The sequence below is a fragment of the Myodes glareolus genome, chromosome 1, assembly GCF_982192425.1.
Source record: "Myodes glareolus chromosome 1, mMyoGla1.1, whole genome shotgun sequence".
Taxonomy (NCBI): domain Eukaryota; kingdom Metazoa; phylum Chordata; class Mammalia; order Rodentia; family Cricetidae; genus Myodes; species Myodes glareolus.
This window is the reverse complement of record NC_142026.1, coordinates 28459126-28480947: the sequence shown is the minus strand read 5'-3', so window position 1 is coordinate 28480947 and position 21822 is coordinate 28459126. Positions and strand designations below refer to the sequence as shown.

At 41.4% G+C, this 21822-nt stretch overlaps 1 protein-coding gene across 1 annotated transcript in view; it reads left to right on the top strand.

The window, feature by feature from the left end:
* Pde6d (phosphodiesterase 6D) overlaps window positions 1-21822 on the top strand; it is a 44316-nt gene that overhangs the window by 947 nt on the left and 21547 nt on the right. The gene's annotated exons all lie outside the window — the stretch shown is intronic.

The following is a 21822-nucleotide window of genomic DNA, read 5'->3' as shown; positions in this document are numbered from 1 at the left end:
TGTTCCTTGGCATTGCTGTGGTTAAAGCTTTATTCTGGTGGAGCTGTTCACAATTAATTGTGTTGAGGACACCGTACAGTATAAGAAATCATTGCCTCGATGGGCTTGGTGTTGGATGCCTGTTATCCCTTTACTTGGGAGATAGAAGCAGGAGGATCAGAAATTCAGGTCACCCTCAGCTTCTTGTAGAGTTCAAGGCCCGCGTGAGCTATGGGAGACTCTCCCTCTTACAGGAAGGCAGTGAGGAGGCAGAGGAAGAAAACAAACAATTGCTTCAGCCTGTCATAACTGTAGTGTGACTTTTGCAAACTGTCTATGTATCGTAAGGAAGGTTTGCAGGGTTTGTTTTGTTTTGGAGCCAGGGTCACGCTGTGTACCTCTGACTGACCCACATCTTGATGTGTAGACCAGGCTGGCCTCAAATAGAGATCCACCTGCCTCGTCTCCACAGTGCTGGAAGTGCTTGGACTCAGAGTATGGGCCAGCACGTCCAGCTAGAAGTTTCGTGTTTTGATGGAATATTTGCCACCATAAGATGCAGATGAAATGATAAATGTAACTACTCCATCAATAGGCAAAGTGTAACCAAAATCTGTCTATATGGGTAGTGTGCAGTTTCTGCACAGGACTCTTTTTAGTAAATACATCACTGCATACATCAGGAATCTTGCTCCAATAATGGAACATAAAGATTTTTTTAAAGATGCAGATGAAATGTATTCCAGTTTTGCATTCTGATGACCTTAATCTTTGCTTACATCCCTTCCATACAGCAAGGAATGCTCATAAGTTCCTCTCTCGGTGCAATGTAGCCATCACTCACTGATCTTCTTTCTCCCTGGAGGTTTAGGAAAGCACCGTTCTCTGAGCAACCTGTTGTATCTTCACAGGACCCGTTTCACCCCTTCCAATATTTAATTGCTTTGTCATCATAGTAACTGAGGGGCTGGGCGGTGGTGGTGCACGCCTTTAATTCCAGCACTCGGGAGGCAGAGGCAGGTGGATCTCTGAGTTTGAGGCCAGTCTGGTCTACAGAGAAAGTTACAGGACCGCCAGCGCTACACAGAGAAACCCTGTCTCCAAAAAGAAAAAAGAAAAAAAAGAAAGAAAGAAAGGGAAGAGAAGAGAAGCTTAGCCTGGCATGTTAGATCATGCTTATAATCTTAGCACTTGGTGACTGGAGCAGGAAATTGTCATGAGTTCAAGACCAGTCTGAGCTATAGAGTGAGACCCTAACTCCAAAAAAAAAAAAAAAAATAAGGTCAAAACACACTACATTTTCAAAAAGTGTGCAGGAGTGAACTGGAAGTATACACAAGGTCTTGGGTTTCTGTAGCATCAGGGAGAAACAAAACACAAGAAGGTCTGGGTGCAGAAATGAGAACTAATATCCGGAGGTTTTGGTAGTTTGATTTTTAAGGGCAAACAAGCAAAAGTCTATTGAGAAAAAAAGAACATCTCCCTGCGGGTGGGAGAACTGGAAAATGAGCTGCCCTGCTGTGCTTTATAAAAACAGAAGGCTGCGTCCCCTTACATATTGCGTTCATGATAAAGACAATGTATTTAGATAGTGAAGTTTAGTAACAGACCTTTTATAGCTCCATATATGTTTGTTTGTCTTTATAATGGAACCCCTTTATATGAATATGGATGACTGAAGTGTTAGAAAAACTATAGCATGGCCTTTATTTTTCCTTTAAATAATTTATGTTGTTACTGTGTGTATGCTGTAGATAATAAACCATAGATTGTGGGGAACTAAATTCCAGAAGCAACGCTAAAAACAGTGTTTGAAGTAAATGAATACTCCAGAAAAGCTCAGACCTTGTGCCTGTTACTCTTGTCGTGACCTGTTGAGAAAAAGGCTAAAGGACTAATACAGAAGAGACTTAAAGCTTGGTATGCTTGGCGCACACTTTTAGTCCCAGCACTCAGGAGGAAAAGACGGTCTGATCTCTGTGAGTTTAAGGGCAGCCTGATCTACAGAGCTAGTTCTAGGACAGTCAAGGCTATGCAGAAAAATCTTGTCTTGAAAAACCAAAAAGATAAAAAGTAAAATAAAAGATAAAAGATGTGGGGTTTGAATTGATCTCTTAAGTAATGATGTTAGTGCCACATAGAAGTTAGTGATAGGTTTTCTGTGGCCTGATAGTAGGTTTCTCTGCTGGCACAGTAAGCCAGATCAAGCTGAACTGAAAAAGTAGAACAACAGGTTTATTTGAGCAAAGCAACTCCCAAGTGGATTCTCCAGTCCCAGAGATCAAGGCCAGAGAAACCATACTCCTGAACTAAAGTGGGAGTACATAGCTTGTGGGAGAGGGGTGTGACATGTCTGCCAAAGCTGAGTTTGTGCCCAAGTGTGGTCAAAAACTGCGCACTTGGGAGGAGGGGGAGGTACTTAGACTGCAGACAACTTCCAGCAAGAAGCTGCTGCAGTGGCAAGAATGTGAAACAGGGCTTTTTGGTGACTTCCTTTTATTTAGAGGTTCTCTGAGTGGGCAGGGTTTGGAGAGACAGGAATGGGTCTTCTCAGACTGGGCAAGAGCTGCAGGAGCAAGCTGGAGATTCCAGCCGAACAGTTAGCATGGGTGGGATGAAGTGTGCATGCTCTAGTATCCTTTGTTGACATCTGAAAATAAAGAGAAGGAAATGGGGCTGGAGACTGGCTAGCAGTTAAGAAATTAAGGATGCTGATTGCTTTTATAGAGAACCTGGATTTGATTCCTAGCACTCAACACCAGACAGTTGGCAACCTACTGTAACCGAATCGTAGGGGTTTTGACATCTTCTTACCTCCTGGGGCTCCTGCCCTCCACACACGTGGCATACAGAAACTCATGTAGGCACACATAAATAATAGATCTTTAAAAGAGAGAGAAAACAGGAACAGTATGGTTTACCTGCTTTCTTTTGTTTGTTTTGGTTTTGGTTTTCCAAGACAGTGTCTCACCATGTAGCTCTGGCTGTACTGAAACTCTCCCTGTAGAGCAGGCTGGCCTCAGAGAGATCTGCCTGCTTCTGCCTCCTGAGTGCTGGGATTAAGGTACACGCCACCGCTGCCACCACCATACCCCACCCAGGCTTCCACTTACAGTTTTTAAAACATAATTTTATGTGAGAAACAACTTGATCACTCACCTCCTTTCGTTGGAATTTTTTTTCTGAACTGTTTTCAGATTGTTTCTGAAAAAGTTTTTGTACTTACTACACCATTATATTCTCCAACAGTATTCAGTTTTGCACATTGATTTGTTTTTTGAAAATCTTGTTTCATTTGAAAAGAAAAGTTTAGCCTTTTAAAATTTGTTTTCCTGCATCTCCAGCTCTCTGAAGAATAATGTACCACTGTGGTTAAGTGCTATGCTAGTTAGGTGGTAGGACACATGCCTATAACCCCAGTGCTTAGGATGCGGAGGCAGGCAGATGTCTGAATTGAGTCCAGCTTAGTTTTCCTGATTTACAGAGCAAACTATAGGCACCTCTCAAAAAAAGTGGGGGGCAGAGAAAAGGTGTACTGAAGTGAGGGGCTACACTGCCTTCCGTGGATTCTCGTCCTGTGTTCCTGAGCAGTTTCACCTCAGTGCCGTTCGGTAGAAAGCAGGACTAACAGTAGTATCTGTCTTACCGGTCTGTTGTGACATGAAATTAATTGATATCTAAGTGTTTGGAAAAGCACCCGATACACATTGAGCCTTATGTCTTGGCAGTGTTTTTATCAGTGAAGCTGAAAATCTCATGTTTTTCAGTTTTCTTCTCTGAACTATTTGTTAATGTTTACCCATTTTACTATTGTGTGTTTTTCTTGTCACTTTCTGGATATTGTTTATATTTTGTGCATATTAGCCTTTTGCCTAACATATCTGTTTTAAGTATTTTGTCATAGTATTCTGCTTAACTCCTTTTCTGTGGTTCTAGCTCTGGGTTTTTGTTTCTGCAACCCCAGGGCTAGAAGCTAGGCATGAATCACATGCTGAGCAAACGCTCTGTCATCTGAGTATATCCCCAGCTCTCCTTTCAGTTACTTGCTCATCTAGCTGTCCTTTGGCAAACTCGTACATGTATATAGTACACAATAGTCACATTCATCCCCACTTTCTCTTTTCTCCCTCCCATTCCCATCAAGTCCCCACAGCACTTTCATGTCTTTTTGTTTTATTTTTGTTTTTGTTTTGTTACTTTCTCAGTGGTCTAACCAGGGCCGTCCAGTGGGCGTGGTTGTAATCCGTCCCCTGGTCCACTGTGGCTACATCACTGAAGACAATAACTTCTTCCCCAACAGCCATTGTATCTCCCTAAATCTTTTAGGATTTTTACTTAGAGACGGTCACATTAAGTTGCCCAGACTGGCCTTGAACTCACTCAGTAGCCCCAGCAAGCCTTGAACTAGTGATCTTTGTTCCTCAGCCTCCCATGAAGCCGGGTTTCCAGGCCTGTGCCACCTTGCCTGGCTTATCTCCTTTTTGTGATTGGACAGAGTTCTTTTTAAGTTTTATAAAAATGTATCCATACTTTCCATTGGACTTTTGCATTTTTGTCTTACTTAGGAAGATCTCCCTCATACCCTGGTTCAGCTCATATAAATAATTACCTTTTCTTAAAGATTTCTGTGGAGAGGGACAATTTTGAATCTTAAACCAATTTTTGTGACTATACAGAGGCAGAGTTTTTTGTTGTTGTTGTTGTTTTGTTTTATGCTGGTGATCTCTCTTATCCTAAGATTAATCAAATAGCCTGTTTTCTTATTTTCAGTACTTAGCACTTTAACCCACCTGAAATGTATTTATACTTACAGTGTGTGATAGGAACAAGCTGTTTGGAAAGCCCACTATCCCAGTAATATTTAGTAGCCTCTAAGGCCACTTTTCCTCCATTGTTTTGGAACACTGTCTTTGTCATATAACAAACTTTCGTAAAGCATGGTTTTACTTTTAGAATATTGTTTCATTAATTTATTTCTTGTCCCATGCCTGTACATGCTTGGGGTAATCACCTAGTTTTACAGTATGGTTTAACATAGTTTCATTGAGATTGTCATGACATGAGTATGTGTCTGTAAAGTCATAGGGTCCCAAATAAATATTTGTGTCTCTTTTATTCACATGTATCCCTTTTATTTATACAAAGCTTTGCTCATATGTCCATTATAGATATCCAGAAAACATAAATAATATTGAAAAACTCAGCTGTAACTGAGGGAATTCATGAAAGGTTTTGTATTTGTTATGTTAGTTGAAAAATAAAACACCAGAACTTCTTTTTCTTAGCATCTCTGTCCCATCCCTTCTTACCTGTTTTCAGCTGATACATACACATTAAGAGTTTTCTATTTCTTTGTTTGTTAAAAGAATGACATTTCCTAATTGTAAATGAAAATTGCAAATAAATTTTGGGGGGAGGCAAATGAGATACTTCTGTGTAGATTTTGGATTTGATCATTTTAAACAGCCAGTAGATTTATGAATCCCACATTCTCCATTTATTTCATTTAACTAAAAGTCTGCTGGGTGGCTGTTATGCACAGGGTACTCTGCACTTGAAGGCTGCAAAACGGATGAAAGATTTCTCCCCTTTATTTCTGTTTAGAAGGGATGTCTTTACATGATGTTACTAGCTAGGCCTGGTGGTTTAGGTCTGTAATCCCAGCTACTCAGAGACTAACACAGAAGTATTGAAAGTTCAGGGCCTTCCAGAGCAACTACTTAACCTCAAAGTAAAAGTTTAAAATAAATAAAGAGGCCAGTAAAAGAGTAGTCACCTGCTTTCAACCTTTAGTGCTGAAGTAAAATATTTTTAAATACTGTTTTTATTTTGCTGTTATATTTTATTACAGCATTTTAATGTAGTTAGTATAGTTTGCTAATGTGACTAATGTTTACTGTTACTTGCTTTTATAAAACTTACAGAATTAGCCAGGCCATGGTAGCTCACGCCTTTAATCCAACACATTGGGAGGCAGAGGCAGGCAGATCTCTGTGAGTTTGAGGCCAGCATGGTCTACTGGTCTATAGAGTGAGTTCCAGGACAGGTAGGTGTACATAGTGAAACCCTGTCTCAGAAAAAGAAAACAAAACTAACAACAACTTGAGAATTGTTTTGAAATGTTACTCAGGTTTATCATGTTCATAATTTCCAAAGATAGGTACTTTCAAGTGTTTTTATTGATACACATTTATCACAGTACCTTTTTGTTTGAGACGGGGTCTCTTTGTGGTCTAGGCTAGTCATCCCTCCCTCTTAGCATACCAAATGGCTTACGGGTACAGCCTAGTTCACTAGAGTGCTCTTTTACTGTTAGGTTTCTCATATGGCTTCTATGGAATTTTATCTATTTGAGTAATTTTTTTCATTGACATAAACATGTTCCTTAATAAGTTACTATGAGGGGAGGCAGTGAGATGGCTCAGTGCCTCCAAGCCAGAGATTTTAAAGATTTTTTTAATATAAGCAAAACAACTGTCAGAGAAAATTATGGTTTATGATTTCTTTATCTTTAATCCACTGGGAATTTGCTTTGGTAGAATCTGTGTAGAAGTAATATAGGATTTTGTTTTGAGATAGTGTCTCTCTACTAGCCCTGGCTGTCTTGGAACTCGCTATGTAGATCAGGCTGGCCTTGAACTAACAGAGAACCTCCTGCCTATGCCTCCCACCATTACATCCCAAGTGCTGGGATTAAAAGATCATGCCTAACTAGGTTTTAAGTTATTTAATTATCTCCATTTATTTATACTCTAGATATTAATATAATATTCAAATAGAATGTGAATTAAGAAAATAAACATTTGACTCAAAAAAAAGGATATATTGAATACTTCCCAGAAGGAAAGACCAATGGATAAATGAAGATACATTCAACCTTATTAAAACTGCCTTTTTATTGAACATTAACTCATTTGGAACAACTTTGGAGGGAGAGGAGCACTAATTTGCTTTCTTAGGTGAATATGTGGAGCCTCTATAGAGAGTATAACTATCAAAATTCTGTATGTAACTGCTGTGCATATAGAGTAGATTGTAAAATCATAGGTTCAGACTTGCTACCTGCAGCCCTATGACCTTCAGCACCGCCCTCACACTCACTGTGCCCCAGTTTCCGTAGCTCATATTCTCAGGGGATTGTTACAAGAATTAGACGAAATTTGAATTTAACGCATATAGTATTAACTGCAGTTATTGAATCTATTAATAATTATGAATACAAATAATGTCTTCATACTGTGGTTATACTTTGATGTGAGTAACTATGACCTTTCTCTTGAGTCTGAAGAAATAATTTAATGGGTGTTGTCTAAGGCTGTCATTCCAGGTGGCATTAAAAAAATTGATGCAGTTTGAACTTGTTTCCTTGCTTTTCTCTCAGATGTTGGTGTTGAAGCCTCTTATTACACCTTGGTCTTTGACTTTGCATGTCCAGCCAAAAACAGTTGTGTTAGGCTGAGTAGTGTATCTCAGTGGTAAAGCATTTGCCTAGTCTGTAACAAAGTCCTGAGTTCAACTCCTACCACCAAACAAAAATAGTCTTTGCATCTTCCATTTATTCATTAGGCTTCCTTATTAAGTATAGTATACTATTAGGTAGGTGTGGTAGCTCCCACCTGATATCCTAGCACTCATGTGGCGGCTGAGAATTGCTGCAAGTTCAAGCCAGCCTGGGCTACAGTGAGACTGTCTAAAGAATAAAAATAAGCCAGGCAGTGGTGGCACATGCCTTTAATCCTAGCACTCAGGAGGCAGAGGCAGACGGATCTTTGTGAGTTCGACGCAGGATTTCTTTTAAGCATCCTTCTTCAACAGAGAAACCCTGTCTCGAAAAAACAAAATAAAAATAAAAGCCAGGCATAGTGGCGCACACCCTTAGTTCTAGCACTCAGAGGCAGAGGCAGGAGAATCTTGTTAGTTCAAGGCCAGCATGGCCTGCATAGCAAGTTCCAGGATTCTGGGATTACATAGAGAGACCCTATTTCAAAAAGAAAAGAAAGAACATTTAATTTCTCTTTAATATTAATATTGCCCATATCAGTGTTGCTTATAATAATTGTCTTGTCTAGGCTTTAGAGATGATATTGGAGGTTTATGATTTCCTTAAACAATTTTTTTATCTATAAAATTCTTGGAGAGCAACCAAAAACATACCTCCCATACAACAAATGAGCACTGACCAGATTGTCTAATCATGGTTCTCTTTAGATATGAAGGGTAGCTTACTTCCTCAGATGCTGTCTTAATTAGACTCTCTATTGCTATAATGAAACACTGTGACCAAAGCAATTTGGCGGAGGAAAGATTTGCTTCACTCACACTTCCTTATTGAAAGAAGGTGGTAGGGGAGCGGACCTGGAGGCGGGAACTGATGCAACGGCCATAGAGGGGTGTGGCTTACAGGCTTGCTCCTCATGGCTTGCTCAGCCTGCTTTCTTATAGAAACCAGGACCACCAGCCCAGGGATGACACCTCCTTAATGGGCTGGACCTGCCCCACATCAATTCCACTTAAATGCTCCACAGGCTTGTCTACAGCTTGATCCTATAAAGGCATTTTTCCAATTGATGTTCCCTTCTCCATGACTCCAGCTTGTGTCAAGTTGACATAAAACTAGTGAGACAGGCATGGACGCTGAGAAATTGTTAGTCATGCTGAGTGGAAGGTGATTCTCTTGATTGTATTACTTAAGATTGTGCATGTGTGTTTAAGTGTGCAGGTGCACATGTGTGTGAATACAGGTAGAGTCCACTCTAAGGAGTTGATTCTCAGGCTTAGTCCACCTTTTGTCTATTTTGAGACAGGATCTGGAATTTATCAGTTGGCCTAGGTTAGGTGGCCAGGAGCCACCCGTAACGCGAATTCTAATTGTTCTTCATAATAAAAACTTGGAGTCAGCTCTCGGGGTGAAAGCTAAAGGATCAGAGAAGCAGAGCAGCCAGCCATTACCAATGCTCAGCCCCAAAGGGGTGACCTGTCCTCAGACTGCCTCCTCACACTACATCCTCAAACTGACTGTTCAGACTGCATCCTCAGACTGCATCTGAGCTCCTGTCTCCTCCCACCTTATAGTCCTCTCACCGCCCAGCCACATCACTCCTGTCTCCACCTCCCTCGTGCCGGGATTAAAGGCATGTGATCCCAAGCTCTGTTTCTCTTATAGACTAGATCAGTTTCATGTGGCCCAGGGTGGCCTTGAACTAACAGATCTGTCTGCCTGTGTCTCCCAAGTCTTAGGATTAAAGGTGTGTGCCACCACTGCCTGGCCTCTAGTGGCTTAGCTCTGCACTCTGATCTTCACACAAATTTAATTTGTTAAAACACAAACAAAATATCACTATAGCCACCTGTTTTCCTTCTTCCCAGCACTTGGATTGCAAGCCTATGCCAACATGCCCAGATTTTTTTGTGTGGATTACAGAATCAAACTCCTTTCTTTCTTTCTTTCTTTCTTTCTTTCTTTCTTTCTTTCTTTCTTTCTTTCTTTTTTCTTTCTTTTTTGTTTGTTTTGAAACAAGGTTTCTCAACAGCCCTGACTATCCTGGAACTAGCTCTTGTAGACCAGGCTTGCCTCAAACTCACAGAGATCCACCTGTCTCTGTTTCCCGAGTGCTGGGATTAAAGGCATGTGCCACCACCACCCAGCTACAAACTTGGTTCTTACATGCTTGCCTGGCAAGCAATTGACCAATTGAGCTATCTCCCCATCCCTCAGAATTTGGTTTTTGTCTTTTAAGACTATTTATATTTTTATGTATATGTTTGAGTGACCTCGTGTATATGTATATATGTGTGTGTGTGCGCGCGTGTGTGTGTGTGTGCGTGTGCGCGTGCGTGTGCACCATGTGCAGACTGGTAACCTCAGAGGCCAGAAGAGTATGTCCAATCCCCTAGAATTGGAATTGGAGGCAGTTGCGATCCACTTGATATTGGTGCTAGGTACTAAGCCTCCCGGTCCTCTGCAAGAGCAGCAGTGTTCTTAACTGCCAGGCCATCCTTCCAGTTCCCAGATTCGTATTTCATTTGGGAATTATTCTTTTTCATTGTACTTATGTCCTCTATATGGTTTTAGTTTTTTTCTCAGCTCCCAAATTCAGGGAGCAGAGTTCAGCCTGGTGTAAAAAAGAATTTTTTAGCAATTAGTTACCTGAAAGGGGGGAAAAAAGATACTTCTCAGAAGGTGTGTGTGGGAGTGGGTGGGTGCACACACGCATGTGCACATACACATGCCTGGGTGTATGTGTAAGTATACCTAAATGTAGGGGCCTGTGGAGGTCAGAAGAGGATGTCAGATCCCCTGGAACTGAAATTACAAGCAACTGTGAGCTACCATCTGAATGTTGGGGCTTGAACCATGGTTCTCTGAAAGAGCAGTAAGCACTCTTAGTCACCGAGCCATTTCTTCAGACCCAAATGGGTTGGAGTTTGGTTGGTTGGTTTTGGTTCTTTCGTTTTTCAAGATAGAGTTTCTCTGTGTGTAGTCCTGGCTGTCCTAGAACCCACTTTGTAGACCAGACTGGGCTCAAACTCACAGAGATCTGCCTGTGTCTGCCTCCCAAGTGCTGGGATTAAAGGCTTGAGCCACCACCTGGCATGGGAATATTCTTGATTTCACATTTTTTTTTTACGTTTTTAACATTCTGTATTCAGTAAATGGCTGCTTACAGGTATACAGCTAGCAACTTTGGTCATGATGCCCTACACAGGCTGCTACTCACATCTAATGAGCACAGCATTAGGCCATTAGGGTTTACAACAATGTTATTCACAAAATGTATCCCACAAGGAAATAGTCTTCAGATAAGCAATTCAGACCATCTTATTAATGGGAAAGAAGAATGCCTCACCTGATCCCCTAGGCCTCAGCACAAATAGATGAGTGTGTAGTGGTCGTATTTAGAAGACCGTCTTGTAAATAGTTTCAGTTGTCTCCACCCAACTCTGGAATCTTGTCTTTAAATATCTATGAAAAGTATCAGATAAAAACTGTCCTGTGTGTGGTCATTAACCCAACATTCAGGAGGCAGAGGCAGGTGAATCTCTAAATTAGAGGCTAGCCTGGTCTAGGCTAGCTCCAGTACTGCCAGAGCTACATAGAGAAACGCTTACTCGAAAAAAAAAAAAAAACTCAAAAAAGTTTTTAAGTATAGATTGAGATAAGAATATAACAGATCATAACTATGTAGCCCTGGCTGGCCTGGAACTTACTGTATAGACCAGGTTGGACTCAAATTCAGAGATCAGCTTGAGTACTGAGATTAAAAGCATGTGCTACCACACCTACCTTTTCTATAATCTGATTTTTTTTTAATGTGGTAAGGACTAGAATGTTGGCTCAGTGGTTAAAAATACTTAACTGCTCTTAAGCCCCCAACATCCACGTGGTGGCTCACAACCATCTGTAACTCCAATTCCTGGGTACTGACACCTTCTGACCTCCAAAGGCACCAGGCAACACGTGTAGTGCACATACGTGCATGCAAGTGAAATGCTCATATATATAAAATAAAAAAGTATGTATTTTAATGTGGTAAGTAACCGATGATTCAGTTTGAGAAGTGTGGTTCTTGTCAAGTGACATAGTTCTTGTCACTGGCATGTGAAAGATTAAGGGAGAGGCATCTGAGCGCTGCCATGGAACTAGGAGTGAGAGGTAAGCCTTAATTGACACAAAGAGTCAGTGGAGAAGGTCTTTGTGTAGCCACTTCCTGACTTCTGCTCCATTTGTAAGTGGGATGTCATCTGCTAAACCCAAGAAATACAAGAATCGTTAACAAAGCCTTCATGTCCAAGGCTTTCTTAACTGGGTGTGGTGTGCACTTAATGTGGTATCAGCACTCTGAAGGTAGAGGCAAAGGGTTGCCACAAATCTGAGTCCAGCCTGGTCTGTATAACAAGTTCTGGGCTCTCCAGTGTTACATAATTAACACTGTCTCAGAACAAAGCAAACAAACAAATTTTTAAAAAATGGCCTCCGGGCTAGGGAGATGGCTCAGTTGGTAAAGTGCTTTTCCTGTAAGTGTGTAGAAAACCTAAATTCAGATCGCCAGTGCCCATATAAAAATCAGCTGCAGCAGGACAGAGCTGTAATCCCTACTCTGAAGACGCAAAGACTAGGAGGATTCCTCAGGTTTACTGGCCAGCCAGTCTGGCTAGTTCGTGAGCTCCAGAAGGTTCAGAAAGAGGCTGTCTTTAAAAATGAGGCAAATTAGCTAAGCAAAGTGGGACGTCCCTTTGATTTCAGCACTTGGGAGGCAGAGGTAGGTAGATTTTTGTGAGTTCGATACCAGCCTTATTTACGTAGAGAATTCTTGGACAGCCAGGGCTACATGGAAAAATTCTATCTCAAAAAATAAGGTGAAGTGATTGAGTAAAATATACTTAACATCAGCCTCTGACCTCCTCAAGATTTGTGTAAGGGAGGTGGAAAGAATAGCAATTAGAGTACAGTGTGATACGTGCAGTAGAATCTCAGAAGAATGCTTACTTCTGGGGGCGTGTGGAAGGCTTCTGAATTGTCATTAAGTAAAATCTTGAAAGATCGAGTAGGTGTTAAGGAGTTAAATCTTTTAGGTACTGCGGAGTAGCAGCAGAATGATGGCATGGAGAGTGGGAGTCAAGTGAGGGAGCAGAAGAGCAAACGTCCTTGGAGTACTGGAAATTTCATTCCGTGAATATTTGTCTGACATTTATTTATTGGTATGTTGGTGTCAGATCCCCTGAAACTGGAGTGACAGATGATGTGAGCTGCCTTATGGGTGCTGGGAATTGAATCTGGACCTTTGGAAGAGCAACCAATGTTCTTAATCACTGAGCCATCTCTCCAGCCCCTCCTTTTATCTTTTCTTAAGGGTTATAATTTAAGGAAATTGATTCCCCTCTCAGTACTGTAGCTTTAAAAAAAAATTTTAGGTGAAGTTCAAGAATCCCTGAATGTAGATTTTGATGGAATTCAATAACTTATTTCTATGCTTCCAAATATAAGAAAGAATAGTGACTTCTGGGGAGCATGCCCCTGAAAGGGGGCCCACTGTCATCTCTTCCATCAGGAGGTGCTGGGATGCAAGCAAGGCAAAGCTAGTCTCTGAAAACCTTTCAGATGTGTCTCTTCTGGCTTCTGCAGATCAGTAGAATCCTGGGCTCTAGAAAAAGAAAGGCTTGTTTCTTTGTTTGACTTTGCTGGTGAGAAGACTGTGTTATGTTTCAAGTGGTGATCTCTTTCTCATTACTAAATTACTTACCTGCACTGTTTCCCAGGCCGGTCTGGATTTTGATTGTCTCTTTCCAAGCAGAGCAGCGTTGCCTGCCAGAGTGAGAGTATTATTTCACAGTGATCTCACCACTTGTTCCTGAATATTAAGTTTCAAGGATGCTGAAGCCTGGTTTCTCAGGGATGTGTTTATACTTTCTCACCATGTCTCCTATAAATGGGAACACTGCTGAAAACCTATTTAGAAAAATTGGTTTAGATATGTGTCAATTAGCCGGGTATGGTGGCAGCAGCACACACCTTTACTTCCAGCACTTGGAAGGCAGAGGCAGGTGGATCCCTGTGAGTTCAGGCCTACAAATCAGATTCTAGGACAGCCAGGGCTGTTGCACAAAGAACCCCTGTCTCAAAAGATCTAAATAAATATGTCAATTAGAATTGATTTTTAAGAATGTATGTACTAAATGAAAGCTGACCAGCAAGATAGCTCAAAAGTTTAAAGCATTGTTACCAAGCCTAATCATCTGAACTGGTCCCCAGGACCCACAGTTGTCCTGTAACTTCATATATGTTGTGTGCATGCATGCATGTGTGCACACAATAAATAAATGAATGAATATAACTTTTAAATTTTTTTGAGAAGTGGGGCTGGGGCCTGGAGAGATGGCTGAGTGGTTAAGAGCACTGGCTGCTCTGCTAAAGAACCCAGGTTCAATTCCCAGTTTCCACATGGTGGCCTTACTACTATATCTGTGCCTCCAGTTCCAGATCATCTGACCCAGTTTCCGTCTTCCTTAGGCATCACACCAGGCATGCCTATGGTGCTTAGACATACATGCAATTAAATACCACTAACATAGAATAAAATAATAATTTTTAAAAATCCTAAAAGGATATACTAAAGGGCCTGCCCTGTGTAGCAAACCCTAGGGCAGAAGCAGCAAGAGGGCTCTGACAGAGTAAGTTTGAAAACACAGAGTTCAGGTGGAGAAAACATCACCACCAGAGCAAGGAAAAGCATTCCTGTAATGAAAATGCTCAGGATGCCGCTGCATAGGAGCCTCCTCTATTCACTGCCAGGCATTGCAGCTGCTTCAACCCCAAGGAATGAGCAGAAACGTTTTCTTGATCCCAGTGACCTTGGTATGGAAGATTTGCCTCATACTGCTTTGGTCTGCAATGGTAGGCATTAGCATATATCATTATATGCTTAGTCAGCCATTTTGCCTGGAAAAAAATCTACTTACCTTGAAATTACTCAGAGCCACTTGCCCATATATAATTTACAAGTACTCTGCCAAGTCATGAATTCAGGCCTAATGCGGAAAAGGCTTTTAAGTTCTGGTGTGCTTTACCTACAATTCAGCTGACTTATTTACGGTGTTCATGGATTTTTTTTTGACTATTTTAAGGTTTTTTTTTTCAATTGTGTATATGTGTGTTCATATGTGCATACACATGTGTGTGCAGGTACTCACAAAGGTCAGGGGCTCCTTAGAACTAGAGTCACAGGCAGTTGTGAGCCTCCTAATGTAGGTGATTGCAAATGAACTCTGTCTTCTGCAAAGCAGTATGCATTCTTTTTCAAGATAGAGTTTCTCCGTGTTACCCTGGCTGTCTTGGAACTAACTTTGTAGACCTCAAACTCACAGAGATCTGCCTGACTCTGCCTCCCAAGTACTGGGATTAAAGGCGTGAGCCACCACTGCCCAACTAATCAGTAGGCACTGTTAACTGCTAAGTCATCTCTCCCACCCCTCCTCGATTAGTTTTTTTGTGACACACCAGTCTTATTTTTCCCTTCTATAACTTGCTTTTCACTGAGGGAGCCCACTGCCCCACCCCCAGTCTGCTTCTTAGACACTCTTAGTAAGCCTTGCTTTCTGGTTGTTAACCTGAAGGAGAATTCCCATCAACCCTCTTACTTGCTCTCTGATGTTCATGTGTGGCTCAGCACATATTTGAGTGATATTGTGTTGAGTACTGAGAAGATGATCAATAAACCTAGGTGCGATATGATTTATAAACTTGGATATACACAGCACATTGAAACCAACTACAGTGCAGTAAACAATTGGCAGGTCAGCAGATCACTGGAACAGACAGCACTCTGGAGAATGGAGTGTACGGCAGAGCCGGGCTCACTGGCTTTCTCCAGTAAGCCTTCATTTTCTACCTTGACTTCTCCACCCCTGGCATATAGCAGCTTGTTAACCTGCTACCCTCCCATTGCCTGTGGTTTTCTGTTCCACACCAAACTGCCAAACTGTCCTCTTTTTAGCCTAGTCTACATAGTAAGTTCCAGGACAGCCAAGGCTGCATACAGAAACTTGTCTCAAAGAAATAAAATCTCTTTTATGGCCAGCATGATTGTCAGCAGGTAAAAGTACCTGCTACCAAGTCTGACAACCTAAGCTCATTGCCTGGAACCTGCATAGTGAATGGAGAGAACTGACTTTTGTAGATTTCTTTCTAATCTCCACATATATCCACATACACACACACAAATAAATGTTTTTAATTAATACTCTGTCAACCTACTTACAAAGCCTGAACTCTGTGTGTTCCTTAGATATTGACATAGACTGGACTGACCTTTGTCAAGAGCAGAAAAGTCTTATTTTTCCTTTTGCCTAGAACAGTGCTATTTAAACTATATTTCTAGAGAAGAATCTGATTTTTTTTATTTCTTATCCTTCACAAACTGATGTTTTTGTCAAACGAATTACTAGAAAGGTAGCATACAAAATAAAGGTGAAAGGGTTTTTAGAATTTCCAGTCAATCTGCGAAGTCTCCATTAATTTTTTTTCTTGGTTTTTCAAGACAGGGTTTTTCTGTATAACCTTGACTGTACTGGAACTCTCTCTGTAGACCAGCCTGGCCTCCAACTCACAGAAATCCCCCTGCCTCTGCCTGTCTAGTGCTAGGATTAAAGGCATGTGCCACTACCGCCCAGCTCCATTAATTTTTGAAATTACTATTTTTATTTTATGTGTATGGGTTTTGCCTGCATGTGTATCTGTGAACCGTGTGCATGCCTGATTCCCACAGAGGCCAGAAGACATCAGATCCCGTAGAGTTACAACGCAGTAAAAACAAATGGCCAGGGCTAGCAGCACTCTGGATAATGGAGTGAGCCTTCTGGAGAAAGCCACTGAGCCCAGGCTCTGTCATCTACTCCATCCAGAATACTGCCTGTTCCAGTGTTCCACTGACCCTGAGAACTTGTTTAACTTTATGGAGATATAGATGACTGTAAGCCACCATGTGGGTGTTAGGAATCTTCTGGAAAAGCAGCCTATGCTCTTAACCATTGAACCATCTCTCCAACACCCAATTTATAATTTTTTAAAGATTTATTTTTATTTTCAGTTATATGTACATGTGTGTCTGAGTGTGGTTCTATATGCATGGGTGTGGTAACTGCAGGGGCTAGAAGAGGACATTGGATCCCCTGGAGCTGGAGTTACAGGTAATTTTAAGCCACTTGATATGAGTACTGGGGAAATTCGGGTCCTCCGCAAGAGCAATATGTGCTCTTAAGTGCTGAGCCATCTCTAGCTCCTCCAGTAAAATTTTTAAATACTTGCCTTGTCTGTAATCCTAGCACTCAAGATGCAACAACGGAGGATTGCAGTGAATTCAAGGTCAGACTGGTCAACATAGCAGATTTCAGGCCTACCAGGTCTACATAATGAGACTCTAAATCCAAAAAAAAACTGAAAATCAACACATCATAAATTTGTGGCAAATGAATTCACAGACTACGACCAGTCTACCAACTACATTCTGAGTGTACAGCTATGGAATCCCCAAACAGTTTGCACCTGGTACACAGTAACATCACTATCCATGGTCATAGTAGATGACCAAGTAGAGCAGTGGAAAATGTGGACTCAGAGGGAAATGATTGAGAAGGTAAAGGCTGCAGACTGGTATCCCACGGGAAACTTTCTCGTCATTCTTTTTAAGATTTGTTTATTCTTCATACAGTATTATGCCTGTGTGTCTGCCTACAGGCTAGAATAGGGCACCAGATCTCATTATAGATGGTTGGAGCCACCATATAATTGCTGGTAATTGAGCTCAGGACCTCTGGAAGAATAACCAGTGCTCTTAACCTCTGAGCCATCTCTTCAGCCCCCTCTCGTCACTCTTCACATCATCCCTTTGATTCTCTTATCAAGACAGATACATAAGTCTATCCCTTTCTGGGTTCCTGAGAAACAGTTTTGGTTTTGCAGTGCTGTGAGGGCAGAAAGAGCCTACTTGCTTTTCTGAACTAACTCTCTAGAGCAGACCGATGGTTGTGCAGGCTTGGCTTCAGGTATTGACCCCTCTTAGAGCCAGTACACCTCTCCATGTGTACGATGAACCATTCTGCCAGATGCTTTCCTTCTGAGATTTTCTGATCCCTTTATCTTCTCATAACATTATCCAAACAGAGTAAGAGGTCTCTTTTACCAAAATCTTTGTTACAAGCAAACCTCTATGTCAACGAAAGTAATTTCAGGTTGCTTTACAACACTAAATCTTGAGTTTAAAAATGAAATTGTAAGTTCTTGAATCCCCTTAAAATGAGATAAATTCATGGTCTTATTCCGTGTTAGAACAGCAAGAAAACTACTTTTTAAACATCAAACAATAGTACTCGGGAGATCATTATTTTGAGATATTTAAACTCAAATATTTAAGTCCAGCTTATAAAAAGGAAGTTTTGTTGCCATGAGTAGAATTTTGTTACCTGTGTAAACCTGTACAGCTTCAGTAAGTTCATATCATTCTCTACTAAGCATGTCCCAAGAGAATGACCTTAGGAAGGATCAAAGGACCGTTCCCACAGTATATTTAGGGGTCTGCTTGCATTTCTCACCTTCATCAGTTTTTCTGGCTCTGGTGGTTTGTCTTCACCAAGGGACCCAGGACCCTGCAGCTTCTCTTTCTCCCCTGGGGTACTCAGTGTGGACAGACTTGTTTGTCTAGGTGCTGTGTGCTGTTTTTCAGCTGCAGTAGACTCTGGGACAAATGACTGGTAGTGATGTAGATGCTAAAAGCATAGTCATTGGAATCAGGCAGTGAAAAGCCAGCTTTAGAGCTAAGCATCTAAGCTACCTAATAGAGTGTTTATCTAGCATGAATGAAGCCCTAGGCCGGTTACCAGCATCACCTAAAACTGGAGGGAGGGGTTAATGCCTGTAATCAAACCACTTAGGAGGTAGAGGCAAAAGGACCAGAAATTCAAAGCCAGCTTAAGATATGTAAGACTCTGCCACCAAAGAATAATTAAGTAAAACTTTACCACTTACCAGTTTTGAAACCTTTGAACTTTCATCCTGAATCCAAAAGTTGGTCATCAAAATAAATCAAAAAAATAGTTGACCATAATAATAATGCCTATTTCATAGGATTAGGAGGATTCTTATAAAGATAGATAAAGTGTGTAGCATTTTAACTGGCACAAAGAAAGTGCCTATTAGCCATCATTATATAGTGAATAGAAATTTGAAAGATGTCTGTTTCTGCCAAGGATTAGCAGAATTCCTTCTCTTTTTCAGTTTCTTCTGTTCGTTAAAACAGAAATTTGCACTGCACAGTGGTGGTGCACATCTTTAATCCCAGCACTCGGGAAGCAGAGACAGGCGAGTTTGAGAACAACCTAGTCTACACAGGGAGTTCCAGGACAGCAAGGGCAGTTACACAGAGAAATTCTGTCTCCAGAAACAAAAACTGGGTGATGGTGGCGTACGCCTTTACTCCCAGCACTCAGGAGGCAGAGGCAGGCGGATCTCTGTGAATTCAAGACCAACCTGGTCTACAGAGCTAGTGCCAGGACAGGCTCCAAAGCAACACAGAGAAATCCTGTCTTCAAAAAACAAAAACAGAAATTTGCTTAAGTGTGCCCCATTTGATTAGGATTATTTAATAACTATGTCATGTAATTTCTCTGGATATTTTCTCAGGAAAGCTTTCTTGTTTTAGAAATTAGAGGAAGCTGGGCAGTGGTGGCACACGCCTTTAATTCCAGCAGTTGGAGACAAAGACAGATGGATCTGAATTTGATTTCAGCCTGGTATACAGAGTGAGTTCAGGACAGCCAGGGCTACACAGAGAAACCCTGTCTCGGGTGGTGGGGGCGGGGAGAAGAAGAAGAAGAAATTAAATGAATAAATACCTTCTGGTATTTGTGAGCATTTTTATACTATTTATTGTTCTATATGTTAAGCATTTCTGATTTCCATGGGAAAGCCCAAGAAATGGGCATTTTTTTTTTTTTAGTTATAGTCTGGTGAAGTATATCTAGAAGTTTGGAAATTCTGTGCTTAGAAACACAGAAGGGTGTTGCCTGGAAGCCGCCAAGGCACCCCACTTTTTAGCTTCTCTGCACATGAAAAAGAAGTGGTTCAGTTTGTTGTTGGTTCCCAAAGCACTGACAGGGGAGACTTATACTCCTGGGTCTCTATGTCCTCAGGAGGGGGTGATGAAGATGGCTGTTAGTCTAGCCTTTCCTCAGATCATTAACTAACTTGACTGGCTTCCAGATACAGTTATGACAGGGGGTAGGTTCCTGCAGTCCTCCTACTAGTATTTCTCTGTACCTTGCCAACTTTATAGCCAAGAGCTTGCTTTTTTCTTTATTTTTAGATGTTTAATCATTTTTCCTCACTGCCCATCTTTCTTCTTCCACATGCCAGCTTGCCCTTTATACACATAAATGCAAAACCCACAGTGACTACTACCACGCTCTCTCAGAAAAATATCCAAATTTTTCTGATCCCTTAAAATCTTCCTTCCTAGAAACATCTTTTATTCCATAGCCCAGCTCTGTTCCACCTTGACCTCCCTCCCTGACTGGTGGTATGGATTTCAGTGACTGTAATGTTTTTTTCTTTCTGTTCTTTTTGTTTGTTTATTTGTTTGTTTGTTTGTTTGAGACAGGGTTTCTCTGCAGCTTTAGAGCCTGTCCTGGAACTCTATAGACCAAGCTGGCTTTGAACTCACAGTTCTACCTGTCTCTTCCTCCTGAGTGCTGGGATTAAAGGCTTGTGCCGCCACCACCACCCGGCTTTCTTTTTGTTCTTTAAGATAATTTTTCTTTCAGAATCACACAGCTGCTCAGAATTTAGCTTCTGAGCTATTAGCTTTAGCCTCACTTGGGAGCTGGTTAGAACTACAGGATCATAGTTCCTAATTCAGACCCACTGAAACTGGTGATTTGTATGAGCATGAGAGTTTAAGAAAGCCAGCCCTAGCTGAGCCCAGTAACACACCTGCTGCTGCTGAGAAAGCTGGGGCAGGAGAATAACAAGTTCAAGCCATCCTGAACATCTTAGGAAGATCCCTGTCTCAAAATAAAGTATGGTTAAGGATAAAGAATGGGTAATGGTAGAATGCCCGCCAAGCATACTGGAGACCCTAAGCTCAGTCCCCAGTAGAGCCTTATTTGAAATCACCTTTGCTCAGAGAGGGAAAAAAAATCCTATCAACTAATAGTTCCCCACCTGGCTTTCAGTGGAATCACGTGGGGAATCATATATATATATGGTTTTGGCATTTGAGATAGGGTTTCTAACTCACTCTGTAGACCAGGCTGCCTTGAACTCAGAGATCTGCCTGCCTATGACTCCAGTGCTGGGGTTAAAGGCGTGTGTACACTACCACCCAGCTAATACTTATTTTTTATTGTATGTGTATGTGCCTGAAGGTGTGTACACATACACCATGTAAGTGCAAGAACCTGTTGAGGTCAATAGAGGCATCAACCAAGATCCTCTGCAAGAACAGTGAGTACTCAGCCACTGAGCTGTCTCTCCAACCTCTACGTGGCAAATCTTGAAAACCACTAATGCCTGAGTTCTGCCTCCAGAGATTGTAATTTGTTTGGTTTGAGTGGGAGTTTTAAAGTTCTGGCTGTAACAAGCAGCCAAGGGTTGAACCATGGATATTCATCAAAATTTTTAAACAAGTCTCGTGACCCAGGCTGGCCTCAGACTTGCTATGTAACCAGGGACGTTCTTGTACTCCAGATTTCGGCCTCAGCTGCTGGGATTATAAACTTACTATACCATGTCCAACAAAGGTGTTTAGTTTGGAAGGTTTTCTTTCATTTTGTTGCTGTTTGTAGTACTAGGGATTGAACTTGGTGCTTCACACATCCTAGACAAGCACAGCTATACCCATGAGCTATATCCCCAGCCCATGTATTGTTAATGACCTTTAGATTTTCATCTGTGTGTCATTAGGAGGGATTATGTTTCTAATTTTCCCTTCCAGGTCCTTAGTTTAGTTGGAATTGTGTTCAAGACCAGAACTATTTCACAGTTTAGTTCTAACATAGAAAACTAGAAAATTCTAAGCTAAAGATCTTGAAAACCATGACAGCTTATGGTTGACTGAACTGTGTGGTGATCCTCAAACATCAAAGCAGTTCAGTGATAGAATACTTGCCCAGCTTGCAGAGGGCTCTGGCACTGAAAAACAAAACAAAAAAAAAAAAAAGAATTAAGGATATCCTCTTTGGCAACCCTTTGGAAATAAGTGTCAACTTTAAAAACATTGATCTACTTACTGCCAAGTGTGGTGACGCACACCTTTGATCCCAGCACTCAGAAGGCAGAGGGAGGCAGATTTCTGA